This window comes from Solanum lycopersicum, chromosome 12 (assembly GCF_036512215.1).
Source record: "Solanum lycopersicum chromosome 12, SLM_r2.1".
Lineage (NCBI taxonomy): Eukaryota > Viridiplantae > Streptophyta > Magnoliopsida > Solanales > Solanaceae > Solanum > Solanum lycopersicum.
In genome coordinates this window covers 47,514,760-47,526,928 of record NC_090811.1, presented here as the reverse complement: position 1 = coordinate 47,526,928, position 12,169 = coordinate 47,514,760, and positions in this window count along the sequence as shown.

Below are 12,169 nucleotides of genomic sequence, written 5' to 3'. Positions count from 1 at the left end.
GGCATAACAACTTCAGCACTTTTATCCAAACGCATAACTGCTTATTTTAAAAATAAGTTTCAGCACTTTCAAAAGTACTTTTTTAAAGCTGCTTTTATTAAGCTCATCCAAACGGGCCCTTAATACAATTTTAATACATAGTACAAAGAACAATTTATTATTTACATATACAAGTTTCATTGATGAATAATACATTTATTACATATTTTAATACACTTATAATACAATGTGCCGATTTCTCAAAAACAAGCATAATATATTTTTAAAAACCAATTATAATACATATATATTGCATACATAATTCACTTTTAATATATATTGTATTACTAAAAATGATAACAAAATAAAATGTTCAAATCAGTAATTATTTGTTAAAAGGTATCCATCCAAGTAATTTTCCAAAAAAAATATACTTAAAGTACGAAGAATACATCAAAATTACTATATCTTACTAAATTATATATTATATTTATATTAAAAAACAAATTCGTTATGCATAAAGTACAATGTATACGTCTGATTTATTGTAATTTTTTTTAAAAATGATTCATTGTAAATGAACTCAAGAATTCAATGATTTATTATAAAAATAAATTCATCATACATATGTTCATTGTTTCTTAATAATAAAATATTGGTCATTGTATCTTTACTAAATATATACAATGTATAATGGTGAGAGGATAAGCTAGATAAACAATATAAGGAATTTCTTGAAACCATATCCAAAAGTGACTTCTCATTTAAAAGGTGTCACAAAATCAATAATGACAAATCAAATATGTAAAGCATCATCTGAGTACAAAACATATCTACATGCACTCAAAAAGATTTGAAGTTGTGGCAACACCGGACCTTTTGAACGCAATAAGAAAAGTTAGAGATGAGCTTCAACCAAATTTAAATTCATAACAAAAAATAAAGCAAAATAGAATCATATTTCTCTAAATTATCTTCAATATATTTATACTTTTAAATAATCATTAAATTATAATCGAAAAAGGGCCTAAAATGCCCTCGAAGTATTGTAAGTGGTACAAAACTATCCTCCATCCACCTATTGGCTCCAAAATACCCTTTTCACCCACCTATTAGCTCCAAAATATCCTTGTCATCCACCTTTTGGTTCAAAATTGATCACTTATATAATGGTTTCAAATTTAAACTATTTAAATATTTTTTAAAAGGAAAAAGGACAAATATAGCCCTGAACTACCGTAAATGGTATGCATATACCCTCCGTCATTCTTTTGGAACATTGGTGTCCCTATCGTCCATAAATTAGAACATATATGCCCTTCACTCTAACGAAGGGGGCAGGGGCACCAATGTCCCCAAAGTATGATGACGGGGGCACATATGACGACAGGGGCACCAATGTCCGAAAAGTATGACGAAGGGTATTTGCATACCATTTACAATAGCTCGGGGGTATATCTGTCTTTTTTCTCTTTTTAAAATACTTGGCGCTCAACTATTGGATATAATTTAATTTATTAATATTATTTATAAACCTACCCATTACCCACCCATTACTAATTAAGCCCCACCCAATTAACAAAACATGTTCAATATCAAAATCACCCTAAACACTACTAAATCACGACGAAATTACCGATTTCTGAAAATGACAATCAAAATTATTGAGTCCGAATTGAAGCCCCAAACCGCTTATTTAGGACACTTTCAATAGGATTTTGTTTCAAGCTTAAATTCAAAATTTATAATTAAATGTAAAGCAGTTGTACCTCTCAAATTAATTCATGAACTTTTGAATATAATTTTATAAATATTTATTATTTGTTTTAAATATTAAACTTTAATTTATTCTTTTTTAAGAAAGTTTTCTATTAAGTAACATCACATAATTGAGGCGAATGAATAATTAAGATGAATATAGTCAAACTTTTAAGTTTATCGGTAATTTTATTTAGACACTTGTATTATAATTTTGATTACGGACTTGAATGTATGATAATGTACTTCTATAGACATTTTTGCCTCAAATTTTTATAAACACTCATGTGTAGTAGTTTTCTTGTTGTGCATTAGTAATGGAGCGGGTTATTAATTGGGTGGGTAGTAATTGATTAATAAATTAAATTAGTAAGTAAAATTATAACAAATAGTTGAGCGTTGTGTATTAAAGAATATTTAAATAGTTTAAATTTAAAAACATTAAATAAGTGGTTAATTTTGAACCTAAAGGTGGATGCGAAGGGTATTTTGGAGCCAATAGGTGAATGAGAAGGGTATTTTTGCGCCAATAGGTGGATAGAGGGTAATTTTGTACCATTTCGATACTTTAAGAATATTTTAGGCCCTTTTCCGATTTATAATATTAATAGGATCTTATACTTATATAGAAGTTTTCTAAAAATATATTATCTTATCAAAATGAGTGGGTTTTTTTATTGGCGCAAGTCGAAATCGAAGGAAAATATTATCTTAAAAAGATTATTAATATATCAAGTATTAATTTAGTGTTGTATACTTTTTCAAAATATTCTATAATACTATACAATTTTATATTTGAGGAAAAATCATAATTTATAACATAAAAGATGTATAAATATAATATATAGACTACATTAAAATTGTCGGAGAAAGATATGTTGAGAAACATATAAGTTTAATAAAAAATAAAACCATTAAAATCCATACATGCAAATAGGGTGTATAAGAAAAATTGATAAAATAGCATCATATTGATGATCTAAATCAAATAAAACAAGAACTTGAACGGTGATTTGATTTGATTTGTCATTGAAAAAAATTTGACCATATTTTACTATCTGAAATCAGGTCATGATGATATTATCATAAGCCCCTAAGAGTAATGACAAAATTTAATTAACACGAGATAAGCAAAACTAGAAATAATTGATGAGGAAGCAATAATAAGACAAGAAAGGACCCATGACATAAATATGTACAAAACGATACAAAATATACAATAAGGATATGAAAATGATCAAAAAGACGAATACACAAAAATTGAACACCAGATCTAATGTCAATGGTGCAAGAGCGTCTAATAGCTATGTCTAACAAAATGCAAGAATACATTGACAACACAAAAAGAAGGAGAAACAAGTCTCTGGATGCCAAGAGCTCATCATGATCCAAACAATAACGACCTCGAACAATCTAAGATTAGTCGGGATTGTTTGCACTAGGTATTACATTAGAAAAAGATGTAGAAATATAATATGAGTATCAAAACATATATAGAGTACTCAGTAGACATTAAAGATCAATCGAGCTCAGAAAGATACAATATATTACAAGGAACATGATAGCACTGACACTATAAATTGTTGGAATGTATGCATCCACTAGTTGTCATAGGACCAAGCCCTTAACACAATTAAGATGAACAGAAGAAAATACTAAAAATAAATATAGCACATACAACTTTACATGAAAAACTCATTGCTCAAGGGAGTAAAACCACGACCTGTCTCACAGGATTTTCAAACTAATTTTACTAATCTTCACAAGCAAAAGTAAAACAAAGTTTACAACACACATGAGATTAACCTCCTAATATATATTCTGAGAAATACACTATCACTCAATAAGCCAAATCAATGCCTGCATTACCCACCATACACACTCAACTGATTAATATGAACTTTAACGTAAGACACAAAGTTGCCCCTCAACTAAGTTCTTATAGTGATTCACCAAAGTTTTAAAACGTTTCTAATAAAAGCGAAATGAATCCTACTATGTAAGCACAAATACAAGAAATTAAATAACAACTGATTCAGGAAGCAATTAGTTTGTCTATGAGGTCCCTTGTTGTTTTTGTTGAAGCTTGAATATCTCTCTTTGGATGAATGAATAATTTATTGTTTGTCATGTTGACAATATCAACCATAAAGTATTATTGACCGTTGGGCAAAATAACCTCGTCCATTCTGATTGGCATGATACACTGACAACCTCACCAATCTCTGACGCAATAGCTTTCCAGTTGTATAGCACACAGACCTGGACAAGCATACTCTGTAAAGAAACGGATTCCTATATTTGTGATAAAATCATCATAACATCTAAGAATAGTAAGACTTATTATCCCCCCCTTTTTTATGATGAAAAACAAAATTTACACTGCCACACATGAGTTTAACATTCATTCAACATGCATTAGTTCCCCCTATCGATAGTATTCCATTAGTTCACATTTTCACTGGTATCCATCTATACCACCTCTTCTTTTTTAAACTAAATTTCCTAATTTCACAGTAAGATAATAATCAAGTTCCCCCTTTTGATATCATTGAAAAGTAGTACCAGTAAACATATGTAGGATAAGTTACAATAAACAATTCATCAGATTACAGAGTTGACCACAGAAGTCAGTCAAAACAGTACACTGTATCACTAGAGTTGGACAAAATATCAAAGAAAAGGGAGACTACACACATTTAGGACGGAGAGGGAAGATAGTGAGGGATCTCATCAGCAAAGTCACCTGCTTATTTGCATCAACATGAGCTTGAATTATTTGCTTGTTGAGAGCTTGAACGTCCTCATTGAGTGAGGCATTTGTCTTCAGCAGTTGCTCCTTTGTATCCACAAAATTGGTACCAGGTCCCTTAGAGATAGACCTCTGTAATTGAGCCTTAAGTTGTGCAATCTCAACCTTCTTATCATTTAGGATTACTCTAAGGTCAATTAACTCTAGTTTTAGAGAGGCAATCTACTCTAGAAGATTTGAACATGAGACTTGCCTTTAGTTTTTCCCTCAACACATTTGCACTCCAAGAGAGTGATAACAGAGAACATTTGCTTGATGGTACCAGGTACTCATTGATCAGGAAGCACTTCAAAATGTTTGAACACATGGTTCAACAGATATCCATAAGGAAATTCATGTTTGGAAGACTTCTAAGTTATCACCCTATGCATGTGTTCGAGCATTATTGCAGGAAGATTGATGGTCTCAAAATCATCCTATTATCCATAAGAAACAAATCAATAGCAGATGCTACAATTGTCTTTTAATTCATTGGTATCAAAACCTTATTGATGAACTCAAACAATAACTGGTATTCTCTTTTGAGAAATTTCTTAGGCAGGCCTGCTTGTTTGATGTTCCCTCACTTTGTGGCCTATTGAGCAAACTCACTTGAGAGTTTTCAGCCTTCAATTGATCGGATCCCGTCTGCAGGTACACCCATAATAGTGCCTAAAATTTCTTCATTCAAAGAAATTTTGAACTTTTTAATAGTTGTCCTAACCCCCATCACTTAGAAGCTCCATCTAGTAGTTGAATTCATGCACCTCTAGTTCATTCAAGTAAGGTGTTGAGAGTTCAAACAAGTGTTCCCAACTTTGCAGAAAAACAGAGTCAAAAAGAGTAGTCATACCAAATTTTGTAAGATTTTCAAAATTGAAAACTCTGCCATTTAACCTTTTGTTTCTCCATTTCTACAATGCGCTCTTCCCTAGTTAACACCTTCTCCTCCACTAGATTCTGAACAGGGGCACTAGGTCCCTTAATTGGTTTTGTTACAAGCCCTCTTTTAATCTCCTTCTTCACTTGTGATTTCTTTACTGACTTATGACCCCCTTTATATTTAACCAATTCAAACTCTGTTTCCTTCTTTCTTTTATCCAAAATTGTAGTAATATCATCAGATTTTGTCTCACTCGACCCTATAGGTAGAGGTGTTGAGGTAGGTTCCTTAGACACATGACCCTCCCTTATTCTTTTCCTATTTTTTCTGTTTGGGTTTTGTTTGCGTCTATGACACTTCCTATCACCTTTTAAACCTTTCCTCTAATAGAATATCTTTTCTTATATCTTTTGGTGTGAGACTCTACCATCTTTCCCTTAACCTTTATTCTTCTTTATCATTTAGACTCAGTGGACTCATTTTTGAGTTTAGTCTCAATGACATCGTCAACTGCTTTTGAATCTAGGACAACCATTATCGAGGTGTTAGCACCTCGAACCCCTGTTCTACGCCACACCAAAGAAGATTATTCTTTTTCATTGTGAAAATCGAATGACTTGAGGGTTTGGTCGAACACACGTGGAGCACTATGAGGGACCTGTTCCAACGATCTCAACTCTTGTTACAACAAAGTTGGTTGAACATATCCTCTAAGGGTGGACAAACTTTGTACGACCATAATTCTTTTGTTGTATCTAAAATATTGTACTTTGGATCCTTGCCCTCAGGCAAATCCCCTTTAAATAGCCACTCAGACATGGTAGATCACACAACTCTAGACTAGGCTTCACAACTGACTCGACCTTGGAATTTTAGGATTTCTAACCGGATAGAATTAAAGTGGAGGAACAAGGTAAGTCTTCCCCAGATTAGAGTGTAGGAGACGCCACCACTTCAATGTGGGTGTTTTATTTCCAGTCTTACAAACCCCACATGCTGGTCACCTAGGCGGTACTGGCACTCGAAGACCATTGTTGACCTCGAGCGGACCCTTGTCCTGGCTTACTTAACTCAGTGGAAGACAATATTCATTATCTATAATGATCAATGAACTTAACTAAACTAAATAATAAAATAACTAAGAATGTTTAACAACTTGTCCAAAAGTGGAAACCTAAGTCTTAACAATAAGAAATGGTAATGAAAAAACACAAAGGACTAACATCTGAATGTCTATGAAGCCTCTAAAACAACTGAGATGGATGTTGGTACAATCCCCACAACACCCTAATGAACTAACTAGAAATCAATGAAAATAGATCCTCAAGAATGTAAGTAAGCTCATCGATTGACTTTGAACTGCTCATTGGATCAACTGTGCGCTGGAATATCGATCCTAGTTACCTGTGTCTCCATCACGAGACTATACAGGACAACTGACATCAGTAGATTAAATATACGAGTATGAGAGTTGGAATGCTAAAACACATAGGATTCAAAGAAATTCCGAAAGAAATACTTACCTTGGATCTTCTCATCTCATAAATACTTAACTGATCTCATTTCATTATAAAGCAGTTTAAAACAAGTGCAATAAAAAGAAAAAAGAAAACTGTTTGAACATGATGTCAGCTCATAATTATAATATCATCAAAGACATACCATGTTCTTTCTCAAAGTCTAATTGTGTAATACATGAGTGAAGTCTCATATCTTCATTCATACTAAGTAGAACCCCTTGAAAAATCATGCAATTACTGTTGTGGGAGTTTCTCTAATCGACAACCATTATTTAAGAGCTACAATGATGATACAATATTTTTCCTTACGCTGCCAGGGCCATCCTATACCTTTCCACTAGTATAGAACTTAAACTTCTAAGTGGATCCACTAGTCTATTGTGAAAAGGGTTCATATAAAAAGTATGAACCTTTTCTACCCATGGTGGATACATGGTTTATGGAGACGTGGGTTATCCGAACTCGTGCTCTTCTCCAATACGGTGCTCAATACTACTCCCAAAATATACTAGTTCTTTATGTTTAAAAAACATAACTTCTTTTTGTAGTTTGAGATAATTGCTCAAAACTTAGATCAAAGGCTATCTTGAAAATCTTAGTTTCCTCTCTTGGTTAATTGTGAAAACATTTACTTTTTATTGAAAACTAGCTCAAAGGATCTTTTGGAAATCAAAGTTTCCTCTTTACTAAAAACTAGCTCAAAAGCTCTTTTTGAAATCAAATTTTCCTTTCTTGTTCAAACGTGAAAACATTTTAAACCCTTTTGGAATACTTAGTCCCCATATACTACTTTCAATAACTTAACTTCAAACCTGGACTCTTTTACGCTTTATAGATCTTTAACTATAAGTCTTAAAACAAAGTTAAATGCATTTGCAAAAGACTTCTTGAAAAGACTCTGTGAACTTCCTAGACTTGGTTCTTGACTTTCCTTGAATTTGAAGTTATGGATGCAAGGTTAAAATTCATGTTTCTGGATGAATTCTATATTTTTAGAAGTCGTTTAGAGTAGTTAGAATCATTAGGAAGTATTAATACACTTTAGAAAGTCTTAAACACTCTTAATGACGAAAACTGGGTGAAAAATTCCGATCTAGGCACATTGGGGGCGCAGCGTGCTAGCGACAAAATTCAGAGGACCCATTTGGGCGCACTGCAAGCGCACTTCCCCAGAATCTCTGGCAATGATGGGCGCGCCGCGCCTGACCTTCCCCAGGTATGCCTGACGAATTTCTTTTCTTTTTTTTCTGACCTTAAATCATTTTAATTCGATTATTTTTCTCAAATTCACTTTAGATTCATGTACCCACATCATATACATAAGGATTTAACCCAATTAAATTAATAAGAAACACTTTTATATCAAGAAACTATTAAATCTCAACTGATGTTCAAGAACGAAAGCAATTCAAGAAAAACCAACAAGAACATTCAAATTCCAATCTTTTTAGAACTAATTCACGCTGAATCAAACACACTTGGCACATGGGTGATCAAGAAAAACGTTATGGAAATCTCACATACCTCTTTAGGGATCACCGTCTACGAAATCCTCAAGTTGAACTTCAACGATCTTGACAAATCTTTGTACGCCCTTCTCATTTCTCCTTTTTTCTCCTTTTCTTTTCTCTTCTCTTATAAACCTAACTCTTTTGGTAAAAGTGTAAGCTAATCTAATTCATCTTAAACCTCTAACTTAATTACCAAAAATGAAATAAATTAATAGGGTAAGGAAAAGACCAAACTACCCATTCAAAATCTGGATTGGACTTTCCTTATTCCAACAACCCAACTTCCAAAAAGCATAACTCACTCATAAAAACTCAAAATTGTGCAAACTTGGCGGCATTAGAAATGTCATTCCAAGATCTTTCCAACCATATTTTATGTGCTTCTAACGCATCCTGAGCTAGAAGTTATAGTCGTTTGAAGTTGACTAAAACCTCAACTTTTTCTAACTTAAACAAATTTCTAGATTTTTTTATTACTTCCAAAAATAACTATTTTTAGTTTTTAGCTTCTTCTTAGTTATTTCAAATTGCGAGATGTTACAATATCATCCCCTTGGGAACATTTGTCCTCAAATGAGATTACTCTTACTAGGCTAAGGGTGTAACATGCAACATTCAATTCAAATACCCACAAGCAAATGCAAAACAACATTCAATAAATACCAAGAAAGGTATTAGTACCTAAATATGGAATTTCTCTGGGTTCAAAGAGATGTGGATCTATTCTGCATTAATACACAACCCAAGCCAACTGTAAATGCATCACAATACATCACAAAACTTGAGTATATTATGGTAAGGTCAAAGCTAGGGCACTAGTCAACCTATTTTTCAATTCCTGAAAGCTTTTCTCACAAGCTTCAAACTATTGAAACATAATTGTCTTCCCATTTAACTTGATCAAAAAGGATGAAATAGATGATAAACCCTCTTTGAACCTTCTATAGCAGTCATCCAAGCCCAAAAAAATCCTAATATCAATCGAACATGTGGGTCTAGGCCAACTCTACACTGCCTCTATCTTTTGGGTATCAACTCTAATTCCATCAACGGACACTATGTGGCCCAATAATGCCACAGATTCAAAACAAAACTCACGTTCAGTGAAGTTAGCATATAACTCCTTATCTTTCAAAGGCTAAAGAACTATTTTGATATGGTTAGCATGATCTTCTTCATTTCTAGAATAGATTAGAATGTCATCAATGAAAATGATAACAAATATATAAGTAAGGCTTGAATATTCTATTTATAAAGTCCATGAATGTTGTTGTGCATTAGTCAACCCAAATAATATGATAAAAAAACTCATAATGACCATACTGGATTCTGAAAGTTGTCTTTACAATATCACATTCCCATACTCTTTATTGATGGGAGCCAGATCTAAGATCTATCTTAGAAAAACAGGTGGCACAATGAAGTTGATAGGATAAATCATCAATCCTTGGAAGAGGATACTTGTTCTTGATGGTAACATTTTTCAACTGGTGGTAATATATACACATCCTAAGGGAACTGTGAACATCTCGCAAATTGAAATAGCTAGGAAAAAGCTTAGAAGTTAAAATTGTTTGTTTTGGAAAGAATTAAAATCTGGGATTTTTCTCAAGTTAGGAAAAAGTGAGTTTTGGGTCAACTCCAAGTATCCATAAGTCCTAGATCAAGATGAGCTAGGTGTAGTTCCAGATATGGTTGGAAATCCTTTGTAACAATCTTTCCAACACTGCCGAGTTTGTAAAATTTTGAATTCGGATGAGTGAGTTATGCCCTTTGAAAGTTGGGATGTTGGATTAAGGAAATGTTCAATCGGGAAACTAAAAGGTAATTTGATCCTTTCCTTACCCAATTAATTAAATTCATTTTTGGCAATATTATTAAGGGTCTAAACTAAACTTGGTAAGTTTTTACGCTTTTGGAGAAATGTTAGGGTTTTGGAGAAAGAACGCAAGAGGAGAAGAAAGGGAAATTGAGTCAAGATCATCGAGTTCATCTAGAATAACTTGTGGATTTCGTCAGGGGTGATCCCTACCAGGTATGTGAGTCTCTCATTGCAATTGGGTTCGTTCACCCACGCGCCAAATGTGTTTAATTCAGTGAAATTAGTTTTAAAAAGGGCTGAAAGTTGATGTTCATGATTTCTATTCTTGAATTTAAGTGTGTTCTTGAATTAAGTTGAATGTTGGAGTTTTGAGACCTTAATTGTGGAGTTTTAGTGTTGCTTTCAGTTAGGTTCATGAGTATTAATGCAGGGTATCGATATCTAAAATTATTTTTGAGAAGATATTCGAATTTGGGCAGAATTTAGGGTTGAAAAACGAAGATTGATGAAATCATACTTGTAATGTCAAATAAGTCTGCATCATGGACTTGTTCTCTCTGTGAATAAAAAGTCATTTTGCATTTCGGACAAAACGCAGTCTCCTCTATCTAAAAATTTAATTTGGCCAATATCTTCTCGGAGAATCTCTGCATCGCGAACTTGCTCCACGATGGTGATTTCATACATTTTCTTTAGTTTAGGTTTCTTAAATCATTCCTAAACATCAAGAGTTTCTTCCAAACACAAATCATACTCCTTAAATCCATAATAAAATTCAAGGATCGAGTAAGAATCAAATTCAAATAAGAGACAAGAACAAAGTTGAGAGTCAATTCAAGTAAAGTTCATCAAAGTTTTCAAGAGTCTTTTTACAAATGCTTTAACTTTATTTTAAGACTTAAGAGTAAATTCAGTAAAGAGTAAAGTTGAAGTAATTTATTCAAAGGAGTATATGGGGACTATGTATTTCCAAATAGGTGTAAAATAAATGTTATCACATTTAAACAAGAAGGGAAACTAAGATTTCCAAGAGCCTTTAGGCTAGTTTTCAGAAAAGAGTAATAGTTTTCTAAACGAAGCAAGCAGGATACTGAGATTTCCAAGATAAACTTGGAGCTACGTTTTGAGAATTAATCTCTAATTACAGAAGAAGTATGTTTATCTTTTAAAAATAAGAGTGGGTATATTTTTGGAGTAGTATTGAGAACCGAATTGGGAGAGAGTTCAGACAACTCACAACCCCCATAAACCATGAAGCAACATGGGTAGAAAAGAATCATGCTTTTTAGATGATTCCTTTTCAAAATAGACTAGTGGATCCATTAGGCAGTTTAGGTCTTATACCTTTTTCTTGGTATAGGATGCGCTGGTAGTGTGAGGTAAATCATTGTATCATCACTGTAGCTCTTAAGTGATGTTTGTCGGTTAGAGAAACTTTCACAGAAGTTATTGTATATTATATATGTTAGCTCATTTGTATTTTTACACACATCTCAAAGTCAAAGTTATTGTATCTTTGCATACATACAGAGTTTGCAATATGTTTTATACAACTGTTATTTATATTGACTTGGTTTTAAATTGTTTTACATTGAAATGAGTCAGTTATGTTAAGTTGAGTTAGGTAAGTTCTTCAGTTCCTTCAAACTCTTTCTAGCCTATGTTGTTTAGCATTCCAACTTGCATACTCGTACATTCAATGTACTGATGCCAGTTTGCCTACATCGTATTATGATGCAAACTCAAGTAACTAGGATCGACATTCCAGCGCATAGTTGATCTACTGAAAAACTCAAAAATAGTTGGTTAACCTCTTTTTTTTCTGGAGGACTCCCTTCTATTGCTTTCAGTATATTTCAGTTTTCTTAGAATGTTGTGGGGTTTGTCCCAACATCCATCTCAGTA